General features: G+C 41.8%; 2 protein-coding genes across 11 annotated transcripts in view; both read left to right on the plus strand.

The window, feature by feature from the left end:
- The window catches only part of LOC143369134 (protein muscleblind-like), a 544,190-nt gene that overhangs the window by 346,744 nt on the left and 180,516 nt on the right, over nt 1-16,930 (plus strand). The gene's annotated exons all lie outside the window — the stretch shown is intronic.
- Nucleotides 1-16,930, plus strand: part of LOC143369102 (uncharacterized) — a 366,056-nt gene that overhangs the window by 28,437 nt on the left and 320,689 nt on the right. The gene's annotated exons all lie outside the window — the stretch shown is intronic.

Genomic DNA, 16,930 nt, shown 5'->3' on the forward strand with positions numbered 1-16,930 from the left:
CCATTTGTCAATCGAGCCGCCTAGCCCTGGACGGGGGACACTTTAATCGACAATCATTTACTATCCGGCTGCGCACCAGTGTCCCGCCAGCCCTCTCTCCTCTTTTTCTCGCTCCCCCCGTCCTGTTGCACTCTTTTCTACCCTTTTCCCAGCCCCCAGCGCCCGTGATTCCTCCCTCCATCCGATGTTTCTCCATCTATCCACCCCTCCCCTCCACCAGTTGCCCACTTTTTTCCTCTGCCAGGAGGCAGAGTGTCACGATTAAAACGCCATCTGTTGATAGTCGCCCTTGCATTCCTCCACCTGCGTTCTCCTCCTCGTCCCTACACCTGCCACTCTCTAATGCTCCACTTCTCTCTCTCTCTCTCTCTTTTACTGCCCCTCTGTCTTTTGCTCGTTCGTGCACGCTGTTTCGATTCGAAATTGATATTGGAATCGATCGGTCCAGGGTGCGATGGACGCGTTACGGTTTTTGTGAAGCCAGAGACACGTAGGAGGATTTATGAATAGTATTATAGAATGTGTTGACATATTCATCGATCAAGAACCATAAAAAGGGTCCTCAGGAGCATTTGGATTTATGAATTCCTTAGGTGATATTGGCTTGTCGGAGAACGAACGTGCAGGTATCGCTAGCAACTCGTGAACTTCCACGACGCATGCCCGAACTGAGAAGTGGGGGGTGTCGAAAAGAGCTCCATTGGGCCGTCGCACAGTGGGGCGAGAATGTCTTATTTATTTGGATATCGGCCAAAATTTGAAGTGTCGAAATTCTGTTCTGTAGCTTCATTAAATCTGTGTTAAGTGTTCGTAGCATTAAAAAACACAAGAAATGAACTTTATATTCACATTAGGTTTGTTCCAACTGTATATGAATCTGATCTGTATGAAAATCTCAGTCTTTTTGTCTTTCAGTTGCACCACTTTAAACAATTATTGCCTAAATCCTATTACTTCATAGGTTCTCAATATTTTACATATTAATGATTTTGTAGGAAAAACATTCTGAATTAACTTGGATTTCGTCACTAAACAACTGTATAAAATAAAAATACGTTGCTCAAAGTCGCCCAAGGTCTAAAATACCTGAAATTAATCCTTCAATGGTAAGGTTTTAAAAAGCAGAAAAATTACCTGCTATACTAGCTGCGATTAATAAAATAAATCTAATGTAAACATTTCAGTTTATACGTATTTAGTCTCGGCCAGCAGGCATACTCGAAAGCCGCGACGCGAGTATATAAGTTCCGGGAATGTAAATCAAGAAAGTGGAATAGAAAATCCACAAATGAAGATATCTTGCACAATCTGCTTATAACGTCTGATCCATTAAAATCATCTCTCCGACCTTCATTAGTTAAAACCATAAAACAAGCATTACTTCCGGGAGCAATAGAACTTTTAGCCGAAGCAGATATTATTATTATTATTCACGTGTGGTTAATTAATCAATTAATTAATATTTACTTATGTTATAGACGGTATAGGCTCTGTTATAATTATATTTAACGGGAAATCCCTTAATATACAAGATATGTACATAAAACAGAGCCTATACCGTCTAGAACATAAGTAAAGATTAATTAATTGATTAATTAACCACGCGTGAATTTGCTAAATGACTAAATAATCTCGCGCGAAAAGAGCTGAGCGAGCCTATGAAGGGGTCTACCTCGTTAAACTGCTGATTAGATATCGATGTAAATGTAGAAGAAGAGGAAACTCTAATGAACATTAACACATAATTAATTTTTAAATGTATATTTTTCTGTTCATATTTTTAATAAAATTTTTAAAACAAAATTTCTTCTAAATCCCAGCTATTCTACTCAACGTGAATTGAAAGTGTGCAAATTTTTACAATGAAAGTCCCAACAGTATGGAAGTAATTGCCACGTCCAGTTATTGTCCTTACGTCGTTCCACTGTGCGTCGGGCCCCCCTTCACTTTTCGCTACTTCTTTCCGAGGTGTTGTACATGTCTAAAGGTGGGTTCAGATTTGAATGCGTATGCGTATTTAAATCGCGTGAGAATCTAGCCAGATTCTAGATGAAAGTCGACACTTGATTTCTTGGCAAGTTGACAAGTTGATTTCTTTCTTTCCGATCCCTCTTTTCGACTTCGTCTTAAATCTCAGCGGTCCGCATTCTGTTTCATCCACGTTTCTAACTGTGACAAGCATCGGAGATGAACGAGCTTGCATTCCTTTGTCACGGTGCTTCTTTTTTCCATGTTCAGGTCAACCAAAACGATGATCATTCAAAGATTTTAGTACAAAGGCCACGTGTATTATGCAAAAGGCAAAAAAATGAAAAAAAATTCATAAAAAAAATAAAATATTCATACGTCGGGTCTGGACATAATAGTTAACAGTGGGAATGATAGGAATTCGTTTCCAGTGAAATTAAGTTACACACTTTACGCTCTGTCCAGTTGCCACCATCAGAAAACAAGCAGGATGGTTGACTCGAAGTATAATATGATTTTTTTGCATCGAAACTCATATAAGATTGTTAACACGATCAAATAATTACACTTCAGGAACGAAAATTTTTTAAATATGCGTACACCTCTTAAGGGCAAATTTTTGCTGTTCGAAATTCATTACAGAAATTTGTTGCATGTCAAATTCAAACTCAAATATTTATTTTCCATGACTACTGATTCCCCGAAACTTTAGCATTATTTTATAAAGAAACGGTTCGTTCAAGAGACATGGTTCCTTTCGAACATTTTTTCCATTTGCAAGAACAGCACGCAGAAATAAAAAGAAAAATGATAACAGTGAATTTCGTTGTATTCGAACTGTTTTTCATCGGAGAAATCCTGCAAGCCGTTGTTACTACTGTCATGCAGATTTAATAGACAAATCGCTACTTGGCATTGATAAGTGTGATAAAAATTTTCCCGCCAGAAAAGCCCGCTCGGAAAGGCCCGATCGACTAAAGGGCATTTTCCAAAACCTAGCGCGACTGAAAGCGTTAATCCGCGAGAATCAGGAGCAGTGCCTATTCTACACCCTGTACAGTTGGTTACATCCACGAGAAAGCTTCATTTAGGAGGAAACTTTCTCGAGGCTAGTAAAAAACCGTACGATCCGTCTTCTGGCACGTGGAGGCAAATTTCCTTCTCTAATGGGAGCATAATATCGGTGAAAGTTCAACGTTTTACTACTCGTGCGCTGGCACTATTTAGAACGTTCACCTTTCTGACTCATTGCTCCACCGGAGAAAAGTAGAAAGCTTCTTCTCCTCTTCCGATTGGACTGTCGGGTACGTATTGCAGCGCGCTGAAACGTTTCGTCCGAAGGGGACACTGAGAACAGGATGGATAAGGGGGGAAATAAAATTTCAATCGTAGTTTATCAGACCTGGTCGAGTTATAAAAAAAAGAAGACAGGGGAATGAATGATAAAAGCTGGTCCGTTTGCCGTGCGATCATTTATAAGCGCCAGGTGCACAAAGCTGTGCAACAACCGCGGATTTTGTAAGCTACATCTGTCCGGGCAGCTCCAGCGTCGATTTCTCTAGCTAATATTCAGCGTTCACGGTGGTAAACCGAGATCCGAGCACGATTCTGGCCGAATGGTTTTAGAGAGAAATCATCGGCCGGGTAGACTGGCCATTCGACGATCCCGATTTCCAATCAGGAGTATTAAAGTTTATTTGCTCTGTTATTCTGCCCGTTTCGATCCACCGCTACTATTTAGTTCCCCACGAAATATTTGACGTTGAAATAGGGGATATAACGCACAATACTTTTCGCATCGATCGAACGGCTCCCTGCGGGATCTGCTCCCGTTTTATATCTGCGGTGTCCTTCTCCTCATTGCCATGCTTTGAATACCATTTCCCCTGATTCTTTATCTAACAGTGATCCACGTTGCCCGCGCGCACTTTCCCAACTCCTATCGAGAGCATCTGTAGGAGTTTAAATTGTTTACAGCATTGGGCAACCGTGAAGTGGGATAAGCGCTCAGAAATAGGAATCTTGATACTGCGCGCTGTGCTTCGACGTAAAGTATCGGCCAGCCCATTCAATTTTCTTTGAATTGGGTCAAACTCGGCTGGGAGCTCTAAATGTGATGTAGCACGTTTCTGTTACCTAGGACAACGATCGAGTTCGGTGATCAGAATGCTGCTGGGGTGGCCCTAATTCATTTACAGTTTTCTTATGTATCATCATGCCATATAGATTCGTGTTGATCCATTTTGAATTGAGACTATTGCTAGATATACAAAATATTCTACAACGAGCTGACTCGTTACCCGGTTTCACCCGGAATCATTTATTATATTTGGAAAATAAAAGAGCCTAAACAAAACAATAAAATAGCCTATAATCTAATCCAGGACGTATGTAATGTATATTCAAAATTTGAGCCGTTTATTTCGAAAGTGGCCTAACTCCATTTTTCAATTTTTTCCGGTTACCATGGTTACATGTACAACTTCGTGTTATTTAGCAGTAAAGCATTTCAGGTTGCTTATAATCCGAGTAAATACGATAATTCTTGACACATCAGTTTTCAGAGTTAGTTCAATAATCGAACCGTGTAGTTTGAAAGTGGCCTAACTCCATTTATACTTCAGTCAAGATATTTACTATTGATAATGTCAGAAAGCAGTGATGAAGGTAATTTTAATTAATTAGTATTTACAAGTTAACCTGAGTTTTTGGACAATTGCGTTAGTTGAATAACCAGTACATTTAATTAATATAAAACTTAAAATTTAATATTAAATTTTAGAAATTATTTCACCCATGGGGAAGAACAGAACAAGACTATTTAGTTCAGATAGTGAAGAAGAAATAGTAACTAATGATTTTAAAAAAAATCGAAAACGAAACAGAATTATAGAACAATATTCGTCTTCAGGGGATGAAGATACGATTAACAATGGAGAAGAGATTGATGAATCATACATCCAAAAAGTGCGAAAGATTAAACGGAATTCAGGAAAAAGATATTGTACTCAAACCGGAAATATTGTACCAGAAAAAATTTTCGAAAACAAAGATTGCCGTTGTCGGAATGCTTGCGCAAGAAATTACGACGAAGAAGAGAGAAATAATATTTTTGAGAAGCTTTGGGGTTTGGGAGATTTTAACAAAATCAATTTGAAGCATCTTAAATTATGTTGAATGGACTTGGGCACCTTCAAATTTTATAATCAATCTGGTTGTTAATTTTGGAAGTGGCCTAACTCCATTCTTGATAAGAAAACGCATATTATTCACTTAATAATTGCCACTATTTTAATAGGAACTATAAATTTAACATCCTTAGATACACTTAAGCAGTATGACTCATTAGTATCCTATACGTATATTTTTAAATTCATTGAAACGCAAACCCTTAAATATCTCGATTGGAAGATAAATGGACTTAGGCCACTTTCAAAATAAACGGCTCATTTAATTGAAATCCGTTCAGCCGTTTCGGCGTGAAAGAAGGACAAACAAACAGACAACGTTTCACTTTTATATATTAGTAAGGATAAGGATGTAAGCTAGCACTGCGCGAACTGCACCGATTTTGATGAGCCTTGGCACGATGGATCTATGTCGAAAATAAGTAAAATAAGTTAAAAAGGCCAATGGGCCTTAATAATAGAGATATTTACATGGAAATTATTAAAAATTTCATAGTGACCGTAGGGTTTTAGTGGGTAAAAATCCCACACTACCCTGGCGCACCCGGGGGATTCCCCTCTGAAGAAGTTGGGGTGCCTTTTGAAGATATCTCCAAGTTAAAAAAAAATTATAAACAAAATAATTTATTAAGTTTTTTTTTAACGTGGAAACATCTTCAATAAGCACCCCGGACGTCTCCAGCAGGGTGTCCACCACATGGTGTCCTCCCCTTGTGAGTCTGATCTGAATCTGAATCGAGTCTCTGACGATATGAGTTGACGATAGATCTGAAGTAGGTGTCCGAAGACATGAGCTAACGATAGGATTGAATTCAGTCTCTGAGGACATGAGCTAACGATCGGTTTGAACCGGGTCTCCGAGGACATGAACAAGCGATAGGCCTGAGCTAGGCATATGAGGACCTGGGATAACGACAGTGTTTGAACCAAGTATCTGGCGGTCGGAGTTAAGCATGGGTTTCAACGGAATCCTCGAGGACGCGAGTTAATTGCTCACATGCTGAATCTGTACTGAGTCTATGAGCTAACGACAGATTGCAACTGAGGCTACTAATATACAACATTTAGGGTTATAACCGTGACACTCTGTTTATTTGAGAGGGGATGTTACTAGTTCATAGAATCCAACTTGACGCTAACTGAAACCTCTAAATATAAACTTAGGCGCAGCTTTGAATATTTGATTACCACTTTGCCCTCAGAAAAATGTTGATAATTTCCAATAAATTCTCTCACTGATAAAAAGTCATTAAACATTCGTCTAAAAATGTTTCTCGTATCTCCAATCATTTTCACCATAGCATCAGAGGTGGGAAGCTTTGGAGGTCAGTTTTGCCTCGCAAATGCAATGTACCGCAGCTAGAAAAGCACAAGCCTCTTATTTTAAGCCACTCTAAATCTGCACGAGGTCACAAAAATCGGCGAGGTACGGTTTGGTGCGTTCCTTACCGGGTCCCAGTCCAAGCATTGTCACCTGACGCTTTAATCACCCACGCGCAGCGCAGCCGGGTCCGTTCGTCCACTTTCCGCCCAATTACGATCACCGACGGGGCCGGAAAACAGCCAGCAACATAAATCGGATCGAAAGTTAAGGAATGGAAATCGCATCAGCCGCTGGTTTATTGGTTTTGTAAATCAGCGCGTAACTCCGAGTCGAGTGACAGTTTGCTACTGGAGGGTAGCAATAAACAAAAACGGGGAAAGAAACCGAAGGCAGAGCCTGCAGGCGTGTGCCACCCCTCCGTAGCGTGTCGAGGTGATAAATCCACCGGTCGGTACACGGTGCTCGGTGCTCTCAAGTTTTTAACTTTTGCAACTTTCTTATTTATGTGCGGCACGTACGGGAATCGATTTTGCCCGTTAAACTTCTCGCGCCGTTGAAATAAATGGAAACTCGACGGATCGATCACGCCGGGGTCGATGCGACACCTTTCTTTCCTTCTTTTTTTTTTTTTTTTGTTCGTTCCAGGGGAAACTTCTCGGGCGGTCGAGGGAAAAAGTGGACAGTTTCGAGTAATTTTTTAATTCATGGCTCGGTTAGTGCTAGATCGCGGAGGAAACTTACTGGCGACGCTTTTTTTAATTAAGGGTAATTTCGCCACGCATTAATCAAGCTCCTCACTTCCTGCAACTGAAAGAATTGTGTCATTCGTGGCATTTAATTCTCTGGCGAACGCACGGTAGTGGCTAAGATTCGCTTTAACATCAGTAGATATTTATGCACAGGGTGGTTCTAAATTATTTGGACAAACTATATTAGCAGGCTGCACTGATCATATTGAGAAAACAATGCAAATGATTGCTGAGTGACAGCCTGTAAAATTTACGCGTTAGGGAAAAGAGACCTACATTCGAATGTAGGTGTGATGCACGGAAATATTGATATTGCTGGGATATAACAATGGAATATAAACAGTCACAGTGAGCACCAATTACGTTACAAAAACAGTATTTGTTCGTAAACATGTTCATCGACCAGTGAAACGAACCTGTGAATTACTCTCATCTAAAGCTCGGAAAAAGTGTATTTGCAGACCTTTGTTTATATGACATTGTTTCGTGGAGTATGTTGATAATACGTGTACGTGCGTATATGGCAGTAGAAGCAGACATTTTCAGCTGTTCGTTATTCTGCTGTCACTGGTCAATTTTGGGTAATCACCTCACTGTACCTACATAATATAAATTGTAAAACACACTTCCTTTTTGGAGTTTATCGTTTTACATTATAACATTGTGCAGGTATATTTGTATATCCAATTGTGTGAAAGGTTAGGTCTGGGTCAGGTCTGAGTTAGGTTTGGGTTAGTTTCGGGGGGCGGGTGTCCGTTAGGGATTTTTCCACGTCAGAAAAAAAAAAGGTTTCGGTTAGGTCTGGGTTATACGTACCGTCATGATCTCCCCATATACTGTCGAAACTAATGGACTAATGGACTAGGTCTGGGTTACGTTATCGTTTTAAATTACAACACTGTGCAGGTATATTTGTATATCCAATTATGTGAAAGATTAGGTTCGGGTCAAGTCTGAGTTAGGTTTGTGTTAGGTCTGGATTAGGTTATCGTTTTAAATTACAGCATTGCGCAGGTATATTTGTATATCCGATTGTGCGAAGGTTTTGTAAAATCGTCAATATCAATATGTGATTCGTTACATTGCATAAATGTTTATTGAGTATTTGGACAATTTCACGCGGTTGATAAGTGGTCCTTTATCCACAGTTATCACTCGAGCTTTCACGTACACGAATCGAGGACCTCGCAGCAAAAGGGGTGCAACTCCATTTTGCCAGTTTTTGAGTTATGACGTGTAATATTCGTAAACAATTTCTACATCGTTTGGTGAACGTTTGATGCAAATCCGGCAATAAATGAACGATTTATTGCAAATTATGAACCTGCACCTATTACTGTTTTATGCAATATTTTTCTTACAGGCAGCTTTGCCAAATTCGCCAGGAATAGAAAATAAAAACTTAACAACTCAATATTACTACTTATTGTGCCAAAATATACGTTTTTCAATTTGTATTCTCTTTTTAGTGTGAAGACAAAACAATTTTTATTAACAGTGTTATCTAATTTTCTCGAAGTTTGGTAAATATGGAGCTGCATCCCTCTTGCGTTAATCACACGTAATAAGAAAGCCACCGAATAACAATGTTTTGAACGAGCCAAATTGACTGCATTATTACAAAAATTTGCTTCCGAAAATTTGAAACTTGACCTGGATCTGAACTGTTATTAAAAATACGCTAGTATAATTAAAAGTAATCTAAAATTCAAAGGAATTTTTATTTTATATTTCCACGAAAATAAACTCATCCTACGGTTCTTATAAAGTCCAGTATGCATAGTCCTGAAAGCAAGCACGCGTTTCTTCTGCACTCTCAGATTTAACTTTACCGAACGTCTATACGGATACCTGTATCAGAACTACATTCGATACATTTCCCAGATTCACTCACCATAAAATTGGCTTTCTTTGTTTCAGGTAAGCGAGCATCTCCATATCGAATGTCGTGCCTTGGCTGCGAGGCATTCTTATTTACTGGGGAACGGTACATCAACGACAAAATATCACCGAATACCTTTATCCCGTGGTCCGTAACTCAGGTTTGTCAGATACGAATGCGTGCGGCGTCGTCACGGCATCGTCGTGTTCCTATTACTCTTCTAGCACCCACACCTTCGCGCGCCGGTCTTCGAAATCCACCCACGTACAGGCGCAATCTCTGTCCAACGCATGGTACGCAGGCTTCGTTGCGAGACAAAACTCTCGGCGAACAATTAAACGCGCAGGGGGTAGTTCGCCTGGAATTATTTAGAGAGAATTTTGTCAAAGTGACGCATGCACGTAATCACGAGCGAGAATTTTCGTGACAACGCGCGACGCGTGTTACATCGGATTAGCGTAGCAAAATGTGTTTCGTCGTGTGCCAGCCGTGGGGTGTTGGAAAAATTCGCTTTTGTAGCGTGTAAAAAAAAAGGAACAGTCGCGCCTTTCACAGATTCAGCTACGTATTTTCGGGAGCGACGGTTCTTTGAAAAGCGAATAGTAACAGGGAATTCGTTTTAATTTTCAAATTCGAAGTTAAGCTGTCTTTTATATTTGTGCATACGCTGCTGGGTGAAGGGGTGCGAAGTTGAGAAGAAATCAGGTGTCGCTGATTTACCGTTTTATCGAAAGAGACTGTTGAAGTTTCGGTCAATCAGACCGCGTAGATTTGCGTTTAGAGGTAGAGTGTTTGTTTTATGAAAAAAACAGTTCGTGCTTAGCTTTTTAACCTGCGTTTAAGGGGTTGCCGCAGTCAGTAAGGTCAGAATAAGAACGAATCTTTGGGAATTTATTTCAGAAAGTGCATGCATATTTCTATGCAAAGGTTTTTGTATTCAGATGAGGGACACTTTAACAGGTTATTATATTATGTTTTGGTTGTAAAAGTGTTTATTTATTGTGTAATTACAACTGATTTCCTGGAAGCTGTTTTTAGAAACACGGTTCACGGTGACAAAAATTATTCGGAACTGGGTTATTTAAAGTCAAAGAACGAAGAAGATTTAGGTAGTACAATAGTTTATCTAGTCTTTAATCGTTCCGTTTCGCAAAATATTAATCTGGGACAAAATGGCGGATGTTAAAGTGGAGTGATAGATTTTCGTAGCAAAAACACTCATTTTTCATCTAAAAAATTTCGCGTCAATTATACAATAAAACTTATTTGAACAACTTGGCCGCTCCGAAACACTTGCGTCATTTGGAATTGCCGCGTTATTTTTATATGAAAAAAATGTTTGCTCGCTTCTTGAAATACATAATAATATAGCCTAACAGTTTTAAAAAGATTGCATGTACAGTTTCCTTACAAAAAATTCCCAAGAAGAACCTTAATTTCTACCGATTACACCAGGTTTCCCCCCTTAATCAAGGTATGTGATAATGTGAATTCGAATTACGAATTCTTACTTTGAAGTCGATTTAATATGTAAAATATGTTACGTATAAGTTGGGCGGATACTTTTGTGAGTAACTGTACTTGAGTATCTCGATTGGACTGTCGTCGCTACGTCGTTCTTTACTTCTCAGCGCGGCGTGCCGATACAACAGAATTACCTGGAGGAGTCATTTTTCTGCTTGCGCGTATATTATGCATACACAGCTGTATCGTGGATCATTCGTACACGCTCGTGCTCGCGCGTGACTGATAAGAAGGAGATCGAGAGCGAGAGACAGGAGAGGCGAGAAGATCTACTATCTCCACTGAATTATTGAACAGTGCACTCTGCCTTAGCTCGTTCGCATATTCTGCCATCTATACCGACTCAATTCTCCCGGTATTATTGTCTCAAGGAGCAGCAGGGCTCGATGGGGGAGGTGTGGGGGTCGTGGGGGGTGGGTGGTGGTGTGAGCGCGTGAGGTTCTGCGTGCGACGTGTCCCCTGTAAATTATTTCACGACTCTTTTTTTAGGAAAAATTCGCGCGCGGAATTTGCGTAATGAAATTCCACGACGCCCCGGTGCGCGGGTTAATATTTTATCGACGGCACATCTGATCTCGTATGCTTCCTCGGCTGCTTCGAGATTCCATCGATCCTTGACAATACATCATCCCACGCGACCCTGCGGTATGAAAATGGAAATAAGTATAAACATCGGACACTGTTATGTGTAGAGTTGAGTTTGCTTGGTTTCTTGGCTTCTGAGCAATATTTGTTGAGGTTGAAGTAGAGGAAAAGGTGATCTGGGTTAGGTCTGAGTTAGGATAGAGCTTATGCTAGAGTTATGGATAGAGTTGAGTTTGCTTGGTTTCTTAGCATCTGAGCAATATTTGTTGGCGTTAAAGTAGAGGAAAAGGTGGTCTGGGTTAAGTCTGGGTTAGGATAGAGCTTATGCTAGAGTTATGGATAGAGTTGAGTTTGCTTGGTTTCTTGGCATCTGAATAATATTTGTTGACGTTAAACTAGAGGAAAAGGTGGTCGGGGTTAGGATAGAGCTTATGCTAGAGTTATGCATAGAGTTGAGTGTGCTTGGTTTCTTGGCTTCCTGAGCAATATTTGTTGACGTTAAACTAGAGGAAAAGGTGGTCTGGGTTAGGTCTGGGTTAGGATAGAGCTTATGCTAGAGTTACGGATAGAGTTGAGTTTGCTTTGTTTCTTAGCATCTGAGCAATATTTGTTGACGTTAAAGTAGAGGAAAAGGTGGTCTGGGTTAAGATATAGCTTATGTTAGAGTTACGCACAGAGTTGAGTTTGCTTGGTTTCTTGGCATCTGAGCAATATTTGTTGACGTTAAACTAGAGGAAAAGGTGGTATTATGCTGGTAATTCGGCCCCCTTATGATTTTCATGTTATAAACAAAAATATCTAGCGACTAATAGCGTTATCTACTGCACCTGCTAGCAGGGGCCATATTACCCTGACCCATATGTTAAATTCAGTTAAATTGCCTTGCTTTTGCTTCCACCTTTTATCGCACATAACCTTATTAGTTTACCTATATTCCTCTAGTTAATGGAGGTTAATGGTGAGGGATATTTGGGGCGCACAGAAAGAATGAAATAATGTTCCTCGAATTTAAACACGTATAAGGAGTGATTTGGAACTATAGGCATGCACTTATCTGATTAATAAAGGCTCTGAAAGGAGTATTACAGGTCTCGAGGTCTATAATCCCCCGGTAGAGTGTAAAGTGGCTGACACTTAGAGAATGCGGCTTGTTAATGAAAGTGACCACTTAATTTCTATGTGTAGGTACTCTTTACAGTATGACTAACACTCTCTTTCCTACGTCATACTCTTGAAATGTAGTCAAAGGCCTCCTGCATCTAGGGTGTACTCGTTGAGCATATCGACGAATCTCCAACTGTGAAGTCTGCCCTTTGGTTATATTAAGACGCGTTTTGAGTTTACAGCACGCATCTAAAACATATGGACCTCTAAGCAGGAATGTACCTCTGAAGTACATCGAGGGACCTTTGAAATCAGAGCGTTTTCATGGATGGTTGCATAAGAAGCAGACACTTAGCTTTATACTTGTGATAGCTTACCGATCAATATACCAATTGACCAACACCTGAAGATCCCTGCGTTCGGACTGCAGCTCGAATGTATCTACTTGACATCTCTGACACCTTAGATTTAGTGTTGCGCGATGAATCTTCACTATCTATTGTCGAAGCTGTGCTCCTTGGGAACTACTTATCCTCGATCGTTTTCTCCCGAATTCTTAAAAGTCCAGCTAGATAGCGGATCAGCCCTTTCATCATATCCCCCGAGTAACCCTCGAGACGCAAACTCCTGCATCGTTCTCTTGCAGGCAGAAATTTCAAGGCACAGCTCAGGCCGGAAAGCCTCAAGATTCAGCGGTGTCATTACTTTACACCCGCCACGATCCACCCGGTTGGTGTTCAAGGGGCAGGGGGTTGGAACCGAACAGAGAGGTAATTCAGGTTACACGCTCGAGTGTAATGGGTGGTTTGACCGGGTTGCCGGGTTCCTGCCAGCCAGTGGCAAGAGTATGTTGGCGGTTGGAGGTCGCCGCCGCTAGGAAAACGGTCGGTGGGGGCGGGCCGAGACGGGGCGGCGGGGGAGGGGGAGGAAGGGGGATGAATGTATGGGCTTCGGTTTGGGCGCCGGCGGGATTCCTCCGGGCCCGTAGGAACTTGCTGCTTGCTCATAAAATGCAAACGGGCAGCAAGTTTAAGTTTAGACAGCTCTCCAGCCCTCTCCCCTCCCCTGCCCTCCTCTTACCAGCCCCCTGCCCGTGTCAGTCCTCTCAGCTACTCTCTGGAGTGTGTCGGTGAGCGGTCCTAGTCATGCAGTGTAACCAACCGCGGCGGACAATAATGAAATCCATAAATCCGTAAGAACCTCCACCATCCATGGATTGTTCCGTGTGTTCGTTCCTCTTCTCTGTTGCCCACAGTCGCCCTCCCACCTCCTGATCCCTCTGCCACTGCTGTCTTCCCAATCGCACGCTCGGCTCAGCTCCTCGCCTTTCTACCTCTCTAACGGTGAAGGCCCTTCTGTTTCTTCCTCCTCTCACCCCTTTTTTCTCAGCTCCCACCGCAAGCTCTCTGACACCCAACCGAAATCTTATCGCGCTGCAAACGTCCTGACGACCTGCCGCGTACCCCCGGTCATGATTACGCGCGTTTGGACGTGTTGCCAGGCCCGGTGCGCATGCATAGAATGGATTTGCCCCCAGGAGAGCGTGGGTAGGAGATTGCCACGCGGTTTCGCGGCCGAGCTCTCCGCCGACGTCGAACGTGCCTTTGATTGATTCGGCGCCGTCCAGCTAGACCCAAGGTGTCCAGAGAGAGGAGGCACACATACACAGAATTGTGTCGAGGAGAGAGTATTGTTATGCTAACTGAATCCCGATGACTTCCCATCGATCGGGCTCACCGATACGGAACGCGCTTGGGAATCGCGAATTTTTCCATTCCGGGGCGGTCGCCGCTTCGTTGTATCGCTGACTCTTTGCCCTTTCCTTTCTCCGAACCCGATCTATGCGGCGAATAAAGGAATCGTTTCGTTCTGCAGCCTCCCCCGCCTACCTACCTGCCCCAAGTTTCTTGTTATTAGTTTCCGTTATACCATGGCCCCGTCGTATCGAATTTCCTCTGCATTCTCTTAACATCTCTACAGATGTTGAGACGCCGAGGAATCTGCTCCGGGCTTTATTATACCTCTTCAAGTGGCGGATAAAATTCATATCCGAAGAGGACAAACTTATGGACACTTTGGGCGCAATTCGGAAAGCAATCGCGTTTGCTGGCTCGCAGATTTTCGTTCCTCGCGTTTACCCTAGATAACAGCTGTTTCGGATTTCGGTTGCACCGATTTGCGCAGCCTCGTCGCGATGACTCGATGGGAGCTGAGGATCAGGTAAAGTTGCGCGTCCGATAGGAAGCAAATGCTATCGATATCGGTGTTGTTTAGAAGCGTAAACACAGAAATAGAGGTACCGAATTCTGCGGAGCAGCATTAATCTGGACGTGGTTCTATTACACCCATATACAACGAACTTTCGGAGCTCTGTTTCCTCGGGAACGAAATGCCCCCCGAAAAAAAAACTTCATTTCCCAGTTCGACGTGCCTCCGCAAGAAGAATCGTTTTTCTCTCTTTCCCCGTTCCCAGGTCCTACGGAGCATCCTAAAAATCCCCGAAAATGATGGTATATCCGTCGCCCTGGCTGGCGATATTTCACCGCGGGGCAACCACGCCGATTTTCACGAGCAAAGTTCCGGGAGGAAGTTGAGCTCGCCGCGTCCTTCAATTTCGGTCTTCACATAATTTATCCCAGCCACGGGTTCCGCCAACTTTCAGCGGCCTAAGCCTCCCACCCCCGGAGCAGAAATTAGTAGGTGTCCCTGGCTCTCCTCGCAGCCGTCCGTTGACACTCCCCCCATGCCCTGGTTGAAAGACAACATTTTAGCAGCATTCCGTATTCGCGTCACGAAGCGGGGGCGAACACCAAAGAAAGTGGTAAACTCGGTGATCTTGCCTCTTTCGGGATTAACGTTGCAGTCTTGGCCAACAATTACACTCGCTGAGTTCCTCCGCCAGCGCTCGGACATCTACATAGGCTACTTCCTCCAGCGACTCTACAGATTACACGGGTGATCCTTGTAAATGTTCCTGCAAGTAACAGGGGCCAGTTTATTCTGGTAAATCTCCAAATATTCTGGCAAATTTCGCAATATCAGGGCCGGATTTTCGATCGGTTTTCTCCGCTCAGAAGTGTTTTCGGCTGTAGGTAATCCTTTGACTCTTGGGTGGTTGCTTGGATGATGTTTGCTTGTGATGAATACTTAACGCGCAGGGATTTTTAAGCTAAAAACCGTTTGTTGTAATTTGCTAATTTTGTTACGACAAATATTTAGCAGTCGCGAGTGAAAACTTTGGTTATGCTCCTGAGCATGACCTGATCAATGAAGAATGCTGAATGTAAGATAGAACTATCCACTCAGCTAGTCTTTTGCCGACTTAGGTGGCATTGGAAGCAGTTGGAAGCTAGAAGTGATTGTTGAGAACGTATAACGCATACCTACTGACTTATCAGCTTCTTCGAGCATTAGGCACTTGTCCAAACTGCGTTGCTGATTTTTTTTGTAGCACAATCAGAAAACTTGGTGTTGTTGAAGTTGGTGGAATCACTGGAAGATGTTAAATCCAGTTCATACGAAATTTGTACGTACTGCGAATGTTTTCGTTAAGTTGGATAACTTTTACTCGAAACAATTTTTCAAAGAACGCATGCGTGAAAAGGTGCAGAGACATGAAGGTGAAATAACCTATTTAGGAGGTTAACAAACTCCCAATAGTGTCTATTTGGCATCTGACTATTGGCTATCCCTTTTCCCTTGTATTTTTATATAGAGAGTATAGTAAACCACTGGGCAACCTACAAAGCAGCGATTTCTCATGAAAATTCGTCAAAAAATTGCAATGCACGTATTTCTTTGAGCGTGAAATTCCGATACTACAGGTTAAAATAAATTTAGGAAAACGTAATACACAAAATAATAATACTTTGTTGCCAACTCATTGTTGCCGTCCTTGTCGGTTCACCCAATGTGATATTAACCCTTAGTATCATGATTTTTTTATTTTACCCAGAAAAATTCTTATCGGTCCATTTTTGTCCACGCTTCATCGTAAAAATAAGGGAAAAAATCCTAAAGTAACAATTTTTTGTATAAATGAAAAAATATGGATATAACACCAGTGTTAAGTCATGCATAAAGATACGTATTATAATGTTAAGCCAAAGTTTTGCAGAATGTTAGACTAGTGTTACATACATTATTATGTTCGACATCAAATTTATTTACAAAGGAAATCCGAAATAATTGCGAGAAAAATTAGGATTTATGTGGTATTTTCCGTAGGCCTAGAGAAATTAAGAGTTGTAATCAATAATACAAGACAGTGTATCACAGTAGAATTTCTACGGATGTATTTCTGTCGTATGGACACTTGTTACATATGGTAATAGTAAAGTAACGCTTTAAAGTTCATGAAAAAGGCCCCAAAAGGCGTGCATAATTTTTTCAATTCGTGTAACACGGTTGTTACACTATGATACTAACAAGGGGAGGACACCATGTGGTAGAGACCGATTTTGATGAGGCTTGGCACGATGGATCTATGTCGAAAATAAGTAAATAGGTGTCCGAGCGTATAATAGAGATATTTACATGGAAATTATTAAAAATTTCATAGTGGCCGTGGAGTTTTAGTGGGTAGAAATCCCACTCTACCCTGGCA

Source organism: Andrena cerasifolii, chromosome 5 (assembly GCF_050908995.1).
Source record: "Andrena cerasifolii isolate SP2316 chromosome 5, iyAndCera1_principal, whole genome shotgun sequence".
Classification (NCBI taxonomy): domain Eukaryota; kingdom Metazoa; phylum Arthropoda; class Insecta; order Hymenoptera; family Andrenidae; genus Andrena; species Andrena cerasifolii.